This window comes from Nyctereutes procyonoides, unplaced genomic scaffold (assembly GCF_905146905.1).
Source record: "Nyctereutes procyonoides isolate TBG_1078 unplaced genomic scaffold, NYPRO_anot_genome, whole genome shotgun sequence".
NCBI lineage: Eukaryota > Metazoa > Chordata > Mammalia > Carnivora > Canidae > Nyctereutes > Nyctereutes procyonoides.
In genome coordinates this window covers 18,787,446-18,802,282 of record NW_026575043.1, presented here as the reverse complement: position 1 = coordinate 18,802,282, position 14,837 = coordinate 18,787,446, and the positions used below count along the sequence as shown (strand labels likewise).

The 14,837-nt window shown below is 43.4% G+C and overlaps 1 non-coding gene across 1 annotated transcript; it reads left to right on the top strand.

Moving 5' to 3' along the window:
- Positions 1 to 587: 587 nt before the first annotated feature.
- On the top strand, positions 588 to 695 carry LOC129508448 (U6 spliceosomal RNA). The gene has a single exon (XR_008664186.1). It is a non-coding gene; the product is annotated as a U6 spliceosomal RNA (small nuclear RNA).
- The last annotated feature ends 14,142 nt before the right edge of the window (positions 696 to 14,837 follow it).

Genomic DNA, 14,837 nt, shown 5'->3' with positions numbered 1-14,837 from the left:
TATAAGTTGGAAATCAACAGTTCACTTAACCAATATGAAATCTTATTACTGCTGTTATACTTAATTTCTAAATATATAAAGTTCAGACATAAAAATCTTAAGGACTGGGTGCCTGGGTGGCTCAGGCTGTTAAGCATCTGCCTTTGGCCCAGGTCATGATCCCAGGACCCTGGTATTGAGTCCCACATTGGGCTCCCTGCTTGGCGGGGAGTCTGCTTCTCCCTTTGCTCCTTCCCCCTGCTTGTGCTCTCTCTCATGCTCTCAAATAAATAAATAAAATCTTTTTAAAAAATTAAAAAATAAAAATATTAAGGAGTTTGGTATTACCATAATCATGAGCCATATAGAATTGCTGCTTTTGTAGGTCAAAACCATTTGAATTAATCAGCAATTTTTATATATTGTAACTTAATTTATTATTCTGTTTTTTCAATGTGGTTTTAGTGATTTTGCTGAAACTAAAGAGTAAGATTGAAAGGCATAGTTGGGTTTTTAGTAGAAGAGAGAAATAAGTGAAGGGGAAGTGTGGATACTTAGTGAAAAATAGGATGATGTGGGAAAAGCAGATGATCTAAAATGCAACCAGCGTGCTTGGTTCAACAGCACATATACTAGAATTGGAACATACAGAGATTAGCATGGCCCCTGTGAAAGGAGGTGGTGTAAAATGTAACGAGAGTTCTTTACAGATTTTTAAGTATAATATCAACTACTGCAAACTATCCAATAAAATGAAGATTTAGATCATAAGAGGCTTTGCTTGATCCTTGAATGTATGTATTTTCCATGCTTATCTATTTGTGTTTCAGACTTCTTCACTGGATTTTGAGCTTTTCCAGAGCAGGTTTTATATTTTTATCAATATAACCCTTATGCCTAGCACAGTAGTTGTCAATTTATTATTTTTAATTTTGACAAAAGCATTTGCAAGACCCTATCACTTAACATCTAATTTTTGATTCATTAAATACTGATATTATTAATTACTATAACTGCTATCCATCTTACCCATTTTTTAAGTTCTAGCTCCGATGGTATCTTCTTGCCTGCATTTATAGTCTACTGGCTATAAACAGTTTTTTCTGCTGAACTCTTTTAAAAGCACTAAGGATAGTTAAAAAGTATACATAACAAAATTTACCATTTTAGCCATTTTTAAACATGTAGTTTAGTGACATTAACATTCATCCTATTGTACAACCATCACCAGTGTACCTTTCCAGAATGTTTTCATCATCCCAAACCGAATCTCTACCCATTAAACAACAGTTGTTCTCCATTTATCCCTTCCCCCAGCCCTTGATGACCACCACTCCACTCTCTGTCTCTATGAATTTGACTGTTCTAGGGGCCTCATTTAAATGGAATTATACAATATTTTGTGTGTGTCTGGTTTATTTTACTTAGTCTTTTCGAGATTCATCCATGTCATAGCATTTATCAGAACACATTTCTTTTAAGGCTGCAATAATATTCCATTGTGTGTATATTCCCTATCTGCTCGTCCATTCATCTGTTGATGGACATTTGGGTTATTTCCAGCTTTTGCCTATTGTGAACAACGCTGCTCGAGCGTGGCTGTACAGAGGTCTGTTTGAGTCAGTCTCTGTTTTCAGTTCTTGTGGATGTATACCTAAAATTGGAATCGCTGGGTCATAAGGTAATGCTGTTTCTTTTTTTGAGAGACCATCGCAGTGTTTTCCACAGAGTCTGTACATTTTACATTCATTCCCATGGGCAGTGCCCCAGGAATCCGCTTTCTCCATGCCTTAAGCAGCCCTTGGTACTTCCTGGTGGTTTGTTTTGTTTAGTTGTGTTTGGTAATAGCCTTTCTAATGGCTGCAAAGTGGTATCTCTGTGATTTTGATGAGCTCTTTGTATTGAACATATCTAATTCTCAGGGAAACACTCTGAGATATGAAGACTAGTGTTTTCACCATTTTAGAAACAAAGAAATTGAGGCTCCAGGAACTAAATAACTTGCTCTAGTTCTCAAAGAGTCTTGGAACTGGAGGCCCCAGGGTCCATGCTCTTTCTGTACATCCCTCTTATAATTAACTGCTTCTGTCTCCAACTAACTGCTTCTGTCTCCAACTAAGTTTAAACATTTTTTGAAAGTAAAATATATGTGATTATCTTTGAATCCCCAAAGTGTTTTTAGTATGATTTCTTGAATGATGGAGGTAATAAATGTTATGGGTGAGAAAATTTAGGCATAGAAATGCTTAATTATTTTCCCAGCGTCATACAAATAATGCAACAAAGATTGGAACTAGAGCGCCTGCTCTTAACCACTATACAGATTATTTTTTTAAAGATTTTATTTTATTTTATTTTTTAGTGATCTCTACACCCATCATGGGGCTTGTGCTCAACCCTGAGATCAAGAGCCGCACATTCCACTGACTGAGCCAGCCAGGCACCCCATACAAATCTTTATTAACTGTGGACACTTGAATGAGTTTACATCATGGTAGCGTCTGCCATTTCATAACAATCTGCATATCCACCACCTTCTCTGAACTGCTTTATAAAATCCCCCCAAACATAGGGCTCCTGGATGGCTCAGTCAGTTAAGCATCTGCCTTCTGCTCAGGTCATGATCTCAGAGTTTGGGGGCTGAGCCCCACATCTGATACCCTGCCCAGCAGGGACTCAGCTTCTCCCTCTGCTGCTCCCCTAGTTGTGCTCCCTGACCCCCAATAAATAAATAAAATCATAAAACAATTAAAATCCTACCATTTTATTTTTCCACCTACCATTTAAATTCAAACAGATCCATAAATGAACTTACTTTGTATCTTGATACTGTTTATACACCAGAGTTCATTGCATTGACCAACTTTACATTTCACATGAAGACATAAAAATCAATTTCATGGTACATCCTGAAATTAAGATGTCTTAACAGTTAAATGCCAGATTCTTGGAGGAATCTTAACCAACATAAGGAAGTTGAAGCAGCTGAGGAAAAATTCAGACCTGTTCTATCCTCGTCTACTGCCTCCCATCCCTTGCTCCTCTTGAAGAGGTTGTGAGTATGGTTTTTTTCATCTGCCATCGGAGAACAGTGCTTATGCTGAAGTTTAAGAGAGGAGGTATTTGTGAGCAAAAAGAAATTAAGGAAACTTCTCAAATATTTAGACTGGTCTTGGTCACTTTAATTTACATGTTGTCAAGGTGGCTGCTGTGCAGAGCCCAGAGGACTGATTATCCACAGGGTCTCCTTCAATACCCACACCGACTCCTAAAGGATCCTCAGAAACTTACTTCAGGGCATCCGTTCATCCACTCCCCAATTTTCTCTGCATGATTATGTTCAATAGGAAAATAAACTCATCACTCAGGTTTAATTAGATCAGTGATCTCCAAGTATGGAGTAAGGCTGATTGAATCATCTCAAGCCTTTTAGTGAAAATTAGTTGTCAGATGGTAAATTTTACATAAAATGTTTTAAATTGGTTTTGGGGGATCCCTGGGTGGCTCAGTGGTTTGGCGCCTGCCTTTGGCCCAGGACGTGATCATGGGGTCCTGGGATCGAGTCCTGAATCGGGCTCCTTGCACGGAGCCTGCTTATCCCTCTGCCTGTGTCTGTGCCTCTCTCTCTCCGTGTCTCTCATGAATAAATAAATAAAATCTTAAAAAAAAATAAATTGGTTTTGAAAAATATTTTTGAATCACCTATATATCAGGTCACACAAAAGTATTAATACTGTAAAAGTATGTGAAGGGTCTTTACCCCTGTCTTTGAGGATACTTTTTTTTATGTTTAGTGAGTTCATAAAGGTCCCAAGAGTTCTTGCGTGAAGCTTTGTTGCATTGAGGATGAAAACATCAAAATCTGCTTAGGGTTTTTGGGTATGTTTATGAGGCTAATTTCCTTTTATGTAGCTTGCTTTTGAGTTATAATTGAGCCAATAGGTGTGTTGATTATTAAACTAAACCTCGCTTATTACATTAGTGGTTGTACTTCCTATGCTGGCCACAGACTTGGGAGTTTGCTGTTATGGAAAATCCTCACAGCTTTTGAGTTGGGACCAGTAGTTCCTGTTGCTCCTTTTCAGGAAAGAAAGATTTGTCAGGCTCAAGGGGCTGCAAGCTGTGATCTTTACTGAGCAAGTTGAGGCAGTTTCCCATCCAAAAGACCACACTCACTAAGAGAAAAGATGCAGCCATAAAATAGAATATAAAATTCTAAGCTTATTTTTAGTCCTTTGTTTTAGTATTAAAAGGCAGGAGGCACTTCCAGTTTAAAGAGTTGCTGCACACACCATCTGGACAATGTCAAATTAAGGAAGACTGCAGGCTCTGGAGAGGCCTGCCTTCTGAGGATCATACCTTGTGGCACCAATTAAGGGATTTGGGGTTGGGTTGCTTGCATACTATGTTTATGAGGCTCGTTTCCCACAATCATGGAGCTTGGGTAACCCATATTGTTCCTCCAGCTCCAAGCCATGATTCGTCTTCTAGAATGAGAAAGCAAATTAAAGGGAGCTTTCAGGAATTGAGAGAGAGAAAGCATGAGCCTGGGCTTTATTTGCTGTTGCTTGACACTATTTAATACAAATGAAACCCGTGTAAGTAACAAATTCTTCACATAATGGAAGGAATAGCCTTGATCAGAGGGAGCACTGCAATGAGTGGGATGAATAGGATACATGTCTGCCTCCTCACTGTGACCTGGCGCAAATCTTTCCATGCTTCCAATTCCTCATCTGTAGACTGAGAATAACAATATGCTCTCAAGGGTAGCAGTGAGGTTTAGAGATAGTGACTGTGACTTGCACCACACAGTACCTGTAGATGGCAAGTACTAAATACCTGCCATTATGATTTGTAACACACTTCCGAATGTTTTCTTTTTGCTGTGCCTCCTATGTCTGGCTTTCCTTAGGGACCAACCTAGATACCCCTCTCATGCCCTCGGAGAACTCTATCCCACTATAATATTAGCACATATGCCATAGATCATTGAAGACTCCATAGAGAAGTGTATATAGGAGAGTGCTTCACATTATCTACCTCTAGGGCATATCACAGCTGGCACGCACCTGAATGGCTGTCCAGTGTAAAAATACTGAAATACCTCCAAACTGCTTGGTAAGTAACTGCTGTTCCAAGCCTCCCCAGCCTTTGCCATGGAAATTCCTGACTCTCTCCTAGGCACCACCATGTTCCAGCAAATAAAGGGCTGATGTCTAGCACAGCTGGAGGCCTTGGAAAAGAACAAAATCTACTTGGGGTTTTTGGGTATGTTTATGAGGCTAATTTCCTCTTATGTAGCTTGCTTTTGAGTTGTTATAATTGAGCCAGCGGGTGTGTTGATTAATTGCTCTGCTCCAGAGCTATGGCTGGTTGGTAGCTGTTCTTATTAATTGGTGACTGTGCAGTCGGCCTCTCCTCCAAACAAGTGATGTCATTGTTAACATGGGATGTATTCATTTCTCTCTTTACCCTATAGAGTGGGCTCTGTGTGCAGGCTGCTGTATTGTGGGAATACTGATCATGGACATGGTTATACACACTTGAATCAGCCACAGCTCCCTGCAGACAACAGTAGCACAAGTGTAGAAGGAGAAATTGGAAGTGTATTGTTGTAAGGGCCTCACTCTATATGCATAATATTTGAATACAGACTGTGGTAAGTGAATGCATATAATAAACCCCAAGAAGCCACTAAATAAATAAAACAGGAATAGCTAATCAGCCATAGTAGAGAGGAAACAGAATCATTAAAAAACAATCCAAAAGAAGAAGATAGGAGAGAAAAAACAGATTAAGATAAATAGAAAACAACAAGAAGGTAGATTTAAAACCACCCATATCGACCTTATTAAACCTTAAATGTAAATGTTCTAAGCGCTCAAAAGACCGAGATTGTCAAATTGGACAAAAAGGCAAGACCTAGCCATGCATTGTCTATAAGAAACCCATTTTAAATACGAGGGTACAAATAAAAATAAGGGGAAATGTATCATGCTAACACTAACCGAAAAGCTGTATTTTTTTTAATTTTTTTTTATTATTTATTTATGATAGTCACAGAGAGAGAGAGAGAGAGAGAGAGGCAGAGACACAGGCAGAGGGAGAAGCAGGCTCCATGCACCGGGAGCCCGATGTGGGATTCGATCCCGGGTCTCCAGGATCGCACCCTGGGCCAAAGGCAGGCGCCAAACCGCTGCGCCACCCAGGGATCCCCCAAAAAGCTGTATTACAGTCAAAGTAGGCTTCAGAACAATAAACAAATGTTCCCAGAGATAAAGAGGAACATTTCAAAAGGTCATAGAATTCAGTTCATTAAGAAGACATAACAATCCTAAATATACGTGTCATAAGAGAGGTTCAAAATACCTGCGGTAAAGATTGACGAGACTGAAGGAAGAACAAGGCAAATTCACATTTACGGTGGAGATTCCAACATTTGTCCTTTAGTATTCATAGCACAAGCTGACAGCACGTCAGGAAAGAGAAGAGTCGCACAGTACTGTCAACCAACCTGACATCTGTAGAACATTGCCCGGACAACTAGCAGAATGTTCTTTTCATACACACTTGTGATCGTGACCAAGATCATTCTGGACCATAAAACAACACTCAATGCACTGGAGAGGATTGAAATCACATAAAGTGACCACAACAGAATTAAACTAGAAATCCGGAACATATCTGAAGAATCTCAAGTATTTAGGAATTAAAGAGCCTACTTCTAAATGATTCAGGTCCAAATAATAAGGCGTTAGTATTTTAAACTGAATCAACATAAATAGCATATTAAAATCTGTGGGATGTAGCTAACGCAGTGCTTAGGACATTTATGATATTAAATGCTTGACTAAGAAAAGATGGAAGTGTCACATTAATGATCTAAGCTCCCACCCTGAAACAGTAGAAAAAGATAAAACTAAACAGAACGAAGGAAACAGTAACAGAAACCAATGAAATAGAAAACGGAAAAGCCTGAGAAAGCAAATGAAACCAAAAGCAGATTTTTTAAAAATGAGGGGTGCCTTCATGCACAGTCGGTTAGGCATCCAACTCTTGGTTTTGGCTCAGATCATGATCTCAGGGTCCTGGGATGGAGCCCTGCATCAGGTTCCACGCTTAGCGCTAAAGTTTCTCTCTCTTCTCTCTGCCCTTCCACCCATGCTTGCTCTTTCTCTCTCTCTCAAATAAATAAATCTTTAAAAAAAAATTTTTTTAATGATGGATAAAATTGACAAGCTTCTATCTAGACAGATGGATCTAATCTCATCTATAGAACTGAGGTTCAAAATCTTACCTGACTTGGTTCTGAGGCCCATGTCTTTTCCTTTACATCATCATGCTTCCAGTACATTTTTAAAATGGACTTGAGTTAATTAATATATATTTTTAAAAGGGTAGCAGGAGGAATATCATAAAATCAGTTTGCCAACAGTTGAAAAAGAGGAGGCTACCAAATAACCTGAGACCAGATCATCTGTTCGAAGAGGAAGTCCTAGAAACTAATAATGACATCCTACCTGCAGTTAGAGACATTCCTAAAAACCCAAAAGAAATCATTTTTACCAATGGGGAAGGGGGGAAAAAAGTTGCCCAAATTGCTTACAGAAGGCATCATCACATTAAGCTGTAAATTTAAATAAGATTAAAAAAAAGATAAAAAAATTTAAATAAGATATTCTTGATACTGCAAATAAATAAATTCTCCCTCTGCCCCTCCCCCTGCTTGTGTGCTCTTTCTTCCACTCAAATAAAATAAAACCTAAAAAAAAAAAGTCCACTGACATAGCATTGGTCAAAGTTAATCATATGGATGAGCTTAGGGTGGGAGGGGAGTGTTATAATACTATGCAACACAATAAATACAACTTCAAGGAAATGGATAAATTCCTTGAAATACATAAATTACCTAGACCTACTTCCATCCTTTCATTGGCAAATTGATTTAAAAAGTTATATAGAGGGGCACCTGGGTGGCTTAGTGGTTGAGTGTCTGCCTTCTGCTCAGGGTGTGATCCCGGAGTCCTGGGATCGAGTCCCGCATCGGGCTCCCCACAGGGAGCCTGCTTCTCCTTCTACCTATGTCTCTGACTCTCTCTGTGTGTCTCTCATGAATAAATCTTAAAAAAAGATAAAAATAAAAAAATATATATGGAAATGCAGTGGACTTAAAAGAACCAGAACATTTTAAGAGGAAAGAGAAGCAAGCTGGAAGACTTAACACTACCTGATTTCAAGATGTATTATGAAGTTACAGTAATGGGACAGGTGCTATTGACATAAGGGTAGACCTGTAGATGAGTATAACAGGAACAAATCAAGAAATAGATGAGCAGATATCTGATAAGTTGATTTTTGACAAGCTGATGAGGCAATTCAATGAGGAGAGGGTAGTGCTTTCAACAAAATATGCTGGAACATGATATCCATAGGAAGCACAAGGAACCTCAAGTTTTACCTCCCATAATATACCAACATCAACCTGAAGTTAATCATAAACTTACATGTAAGCGCTAAAGTTTAAAATTCCTAAAAGAGAGCATGGTTTGTTTGTAACCTTGGGTTAGGCAAAGATTTATTAAATAGGACACATCAGGGATCCCTGGGTGGCTGAGCGGTTGAGCGTCTGCCTTTGACTCTGGGCATGATCCTGGAGTTCTGGGATCGAGTCCCATATCAGGTTCCCTGCATGGAGCCTACTTCTCCCTCTGCCTGTGTCTCTGCCTCTTCTCTGTGTTTCTCATGAATAAACGAATCAAATCTTAAAAAAAAAAAGGACACATCAAAGAGAAAGCAGGAAACCACTAGGTTGGATTTCATCACATTGAACTTTTGCTCTTTATAAGACACTGTTAAGGGAGACCACAGATTGGGAGTAAGTATTCACAAGTATATAGCAGACCAAGGACGTATCTAGAATCTATAAAGAACTCTTAACCGCCCCAAAATGGACAAAAGATCTGACACTTGACAAAGGAAGATAATATGAATGGTAAATAAGCACAAGAAAAAGACACTCAACGTCATCGCGAAGGGAAATGAAACCACAATGAAGTAACTCCACACATCCCAGAATGGCTAAAATTAAAAGACTGATAGTACCAAGTGTTGGTGAGAATGCCAAACAACTAGAATTCTCGTTTATTGCTAGACGGGACTGTGTAATTGTACGATCATTTTAGAAAACTTTCAGAACGCGATTTTTACAATCCAGCAATCTCCTAGGCCACTCCTAGATTGCCTCTGTGTTACCAAAGATAAAAGGAAACATGTCCACACTCAGGCCGGTCCACAGATAATTCAGGCGGCTTTATTCATGGTAGCTCCAACACCGAGAACAACTGAAGTGTCTGTCAACTGGTGAATGGAGAGACAAATCATCCATTCAGTGGAAAACCACTCGGCCATAAAAAGGAGCGAACTACTGGTATACGATGGACGAATCTCAAGCATGTTAAGTCAAAGAAGCCAAAGGTAAAAGCGTGTATACTGTGTGATTCCACTTCTATACAATTCTAGAAGAGGTAACATATAGTGACAAATCAGTGGTTGCCAGGGGTTGGAGTGAGGAGAGGGGACTGTAAAGTAGCACAAAGAAACTTCTTAGGATGATGAAAATGTTCTATTATCACTATTGTAGTGTTGGCTGCAAGACTGAAAACATTTGTTAAAACTTACCAAATCATACACCCCAAATTGGTGAGTTTTATCATATTGAAATTGTATCTCAGCAATGGGGGGAGGGAAAGGAAAGAAAGAATATGATGGCTTCTCCCTCCCAGGAACTCCCAGTCTACATAGGGAGTCAAGACAGAAAAAAACTCAAGGCAATGAACGATTAGGAGTCAGGAGTAATTCAATTTAAACACGTTACACCACACCCAGCGTTGGTAGTTGTAACCACGCGGCCTGGGATGGTGATCAGTAAAGAGGGAAGCAAGTCCAGGTTCCGTCAAGGAAGGAATTTAAAACTGAAGCTCTCTTCTTTACCAAGTCAGCTTGGGCTTTCCCATCTTTTAGCAATCTGGAAGGACTCCAGATTCTTCCCTGTGGAAGGCAGCGTGAAGCAGCTACTGCACTTTACCTGGATTACACACAATGTCCAGCCGGGTCCTGGGAATTGGAAAGAAAACAGACTTTAGGGCGATCATCGGGAGAAAAAAAAAAAAACAACAACACTTGAGAAGTACCAGAAGGTTGACAGCAAAGGTGAATACGTAGACTGCATAGAGAAAAGTTTGTTGTTCTACACGAAGATGATGTGTGGGCACATCCCTGGGGGTCATGGATTTTAAGTCGCAGGCTATTGGAGAAGAAGTACCAAACCTAGTGGTTCTGATAACAACCCCAAAGAAGCAGAGAAAAGAAAAAAAGGACTCAGGCCCCAAAGGGAAAGGGATCAAATTTGAGATGGGTGCTGAGTCCTGAAGAGGTGAAAGAATTTTCTCCCTGTTACAGAAGATCTATGTGGACAACCCCTTGAAACAAAACAGCAACCCCAGCTCCCCCAAAAAATGTTGCTACAGGTTTAAAGAGTTTGATTTCTTTGGAGAAAGAGTAGAATTTGGAGCCACAGAGGCAAAATTGGTAGTTTTATTGAATTATGGTTTTATCAAGCATAGAGACATTTCCCATAATTTTTTTGCCAGGTTCGAGTGTGACTATATACACAAGGCAAGTTACCCCATGAGATTCAGGAAAAAAAAAATGGTTCGGCCCCTTTAGATCGTTCTGTGAGAGGTGATTATTAGAGATGATGATCAGGGAGGGTGTGGACAGTGCGGGAGGCCGTGCACTTGGGGGTGGGGTTGTAATGGGAGCTCCGTACCTTCTCTCAATTTTGCTGTGAACCAAAAGTGCTCTAAAAAAAAATAAAGTCTATATTTGTAAATGCGGCTTTGTTTGACAAGGTAAGAATCAAGATTTATGGTTTGTTTTGTTTTTAATTCATGAGAGACACAGAGAGAAGCAGAGACACAGGCAGAGGGAGAAGCAGGCTCCATGCAGGGAGCCTGACGCGGGACTCGATCCCAGGACCCCAGGGTCACGCCCTGAGCCGAAGGCAGGCGCTCCACCACCGAGCCACCCAAGCGCCCCGAGATTTGGAATTTTCAAAAAATTCCAGGAGGTCAGAGTGTGGGTAATACACTCTGGGGTGTGGGGGTGGGTCGCATTTCTCTGGCTCCAGACTGGCTTCTTTTGTTTATTTATTAGATTTATTTATTTATTCATGAGAGAGAGACACAAGCAGAGGGAGAAGCAGGCTCCACGCAGGGAGCCCGATGTGGGACTGCATCGCGGGTCTCCAGGATCACACCCTGGGCCAAAGGCAGGCGCTAAACTGCTGAGCCACCCAGGGACCCCCCGACTGGCTTCTTTTAATGGAAGCCCGCAAACGGCAAAGTGAAGAAGCGAGTCTGGGTTTCAGAGCCTCAGGCATAACTAGGAAAAGCTGGTGAGTTGGATTCTCTGATGAATGGACCAGCTGCTCCCAGCACCCCCAGCCTTACTGCCATTCTCACCCTTCCTTCCCGGTCTCATTATCAGCGTAGGGCCTGTGGCCCAGCGTCCTACTGGTGTGTGCAAGGAAAGGGGGTTGAACAGCACCAGTGTCATCCGGGTCCCTGGAGGGACAGGGGCGCTGTGAGCAGACCGCAGTGGACACCCTCTCTGCAAGCAGGCCGGACAAGCCAGCCTCCAGGTGTGGCACCCTTAGAGGGCCATGCAGGTGTTCACCATCGTGCCTTCACCAGGGAGCCGCAATGAACTCTTCAATTCCCTGAAAATTCTCTAGCTGTGGGAACATTCCAGAAACGCTGCCTGGGCCATCAGTGAGGCCTACTTCTAGACCGGAGGTGGGGGCTGGTAACAGCAGCAGCAACAGTAACGAGGACGGAACTGACAGCAGCTGTCCTTTACTGGGCACGTGTACCGTGTTCGTCGCACCTGACCCACGTCATGTCAAGCTCACAGCACCGTGTGAGGCAGGAGCCACGGCCGTTGCCACCTTAGGGACCAGGAACCGGAGGGAGGGCCCCGGGAGCGTGTCCAGGACCACACAGCTGCTACATCTCAGGCACGCAAGCATTCTTTTGCTTTATCCAGGAATTTCCCTTCCTCGGCTGCTTTGCAAACCAGCCACTTAAAAAAAAAAAAAACGAAAAACAAGCCCATCTGTGACTGCTATGCAGGTAACAGTGGGAGGCCTTCCAGCTCCGGGACAAAAGTCACCCAGAAGAAAACAAACAGGCCAGCCTTCCCCTCCTACCTAGCTCTGCCCTGCGCTAAGTTCTAGCGGGAGATGCAGTGGGCGCTCGCTCCTCGGAGCTCCCCGGGGGGCCCCCTGCTCGCTCAGGCTCCTGCACCGTCCAGGCTGAGGGCCATGCCTGGGGGGGGGGGTGACAGCAAGCACAGCCGAGCACAGAAGCCAGCAGGCTGCCTGACAGGGGAGGGACTGCGCGTGAGTGGGCACCCCAGGCGGGAAGCAGGGCGTGTGTCCTGCACGTGTGGCTCGTGGGAGATTCCCTGGTGTTTTCTGAGCCGTTGGGATTTCTGCAGCCACAATGGCAAGTGGCTTTCCTATCGTCGAGTCTCTGCTCCACCGTATGACCCCGGATCTGTGTCGCTCAGGAGCTTTCTGAGTCCCAGCCCCTGATGGTGGCGAGGGGCAGCTCTCTTGGCAGGCCAGTTCTCCGTGGTGTTCTGAGATTTGTTTCCGAGAACCCAGCCTAGGTCCTATCCCTCCAGCCCTCTAAGTGATTTCATTAGCACCTAATGTGTTAATTAGTAACATACTTTGGGGGTACCCAGGTGGCTCAGTCGGTTGAGCGCCTGCTTTCAGCTCAGGTCATGATCCTGGGGTCCTGGGATCGAATCCCACATTGGGCTCCCTGCTCAGTGGGGAGCCTGTTTCTCCCTACCCCTCTGCTCCTCCCCCTGCTTGTGTGCTCGTGCGTGTTTGCTCTCTCTCTCTTTCAAATAACTAAAACTTTTTTTTTTTTAAGATTTTATTTATTGGGACGCCTGGTGGCTCAGCGGTTGAGCGTCTGCCTTTGGCTCAGGACGTGATCCTGGATTCCTGGGATTGAGTCCCACATCGGGCTCCTTGCATGGAGCTTGCTTCTCCTCCCTCTGCCTGTGTCTCTGCCTCTTTTTCTGTGTCTCTCTTGAATAAATAAATAAAATATTTAAAAATTTTTTTTTATTTATGACACAGGCAGAGAGAGACACAAGCTCAAGGCAGGGAGCCTGATGCGGGAATCGATCCCAGGACTCCAGGATCACGCCCTAGGCCAAAGGCCAAAGGCAGGTGCTAAACCGCTCAGCCACCCAGGGATCCCTAACTAAAACCTTTAAAAAAAAAATAACGTACTTTGCCTTAGGCCGTTCAAGCTGTTGTAACAATATCCAGACCTGCTGGCTTAAGTAACAAACTCTTATTTCTCGCAGTTCTGGAGGCGGGGAAGCCCAGGATCATAGCGCCAGCACATTCAGTGTCCGGTGAAAGCTTGCTCCCTGGCTCACAGGCCGCTGTCGTCCCGCACGGCGGAAAGGGTGAGGACTCTCTCTGGGGCCTCTTTCACGAGGGCACTGACCCCATTCCCGAGGGCTCCACTCTCACGACCCAGTCACCTCCCAAAGGCCCCACCTCCTAATACCGTCACACTGGGGATGAGGTTTAAACATATGAATTTTGTGGGGGACACAGATGTTCAGTCTACAGCATGCGTGGTGTGACCGAGGCCTCCTGGACTTGAAATAGGGTGGCTTCCCTTTCTTGAGTGCCTTCTACCAACGAGGCCCTTGGCATAGATGTCTTGGGGTGAGTTCCCTGGGAGCTGTTCTACTTAAGAGAGCGAGCGAGCAGGGTTTCCTGCGTGGAAGCCGAGCAGCAGCCACTGCACTGCTGCGTTCGACCTTTGCAAGTACCCGAGGAGGCAGGCACCGCTGGTCCCAGGTTCACAGCTCACACGACTCAAGTGACTTGCCCAAGGTCACCAGCTTGTCAGTGGGGAGGCGGAGTGCAAGCCCAGGTGCATCACCCCCACCCTGTCACTTCATGCCACCCTGCCTGGACTACATTGGTCACCAGGATGTTTGCTTCTCCTGTTAGTTTCTGGTACAACATGTTTGCAAGGGGGAAAAATGCCAGCAAACCCATCTTCCAAATGACTTCACTTTATGTTGTCATTTGAAAAGTGTCTCTTAAATGTGATCTCTTCTTAGTTTCCTGCTATAAGCTTTTCCACAAATGCATGATACCTGTTTCCTCCTGACTTCAGCTAAATTTCTCATCTTTCCTTTATTTAAATAATTTATTTATTTATTTAAAGTTTTTTATTTATTCATGAGAGACACACAGAGAGAGAGAGAGAGAGAGAGAGAGAAGCAGGCTCCCTATGGAGCTCCCTCCCGAGGTCCCCGCCCCCTGGTCGATGTGGGACTCGATCCCAGGACCCCGGGCTCACGACCTGGGCGGAAGGGAGGTGCTCCACCACTGAGCCACCCAGGTGTCCCTCGTCTTTCCTTTTAACAGGATCATGCTCACTTCCCCAGGTCCCACCTAGAAGGCTTCCTGGTTAGGGCAGCTCCCACTCTTCAACATTTAAGCACCTCTGTCATCCCATTGATCCCTTAGTGGATATGTTCAGGGTTTTTTTGTTTTTGTTTTTTTCCCTAGATTGTAAGTGCTTAGAAAAAAGGAACCATGGTATGAATACCCACCACAGTAAGAACATGAGCATCGCTCTAGGGCACCTGTTGGTGCCAAGCACTTTGTGTGCACGATTTCTCCGCCTCATAACAGCGCTGCGCAGAACATGCTACCCTGCGACGTTGTCACTTGGGATGATTAA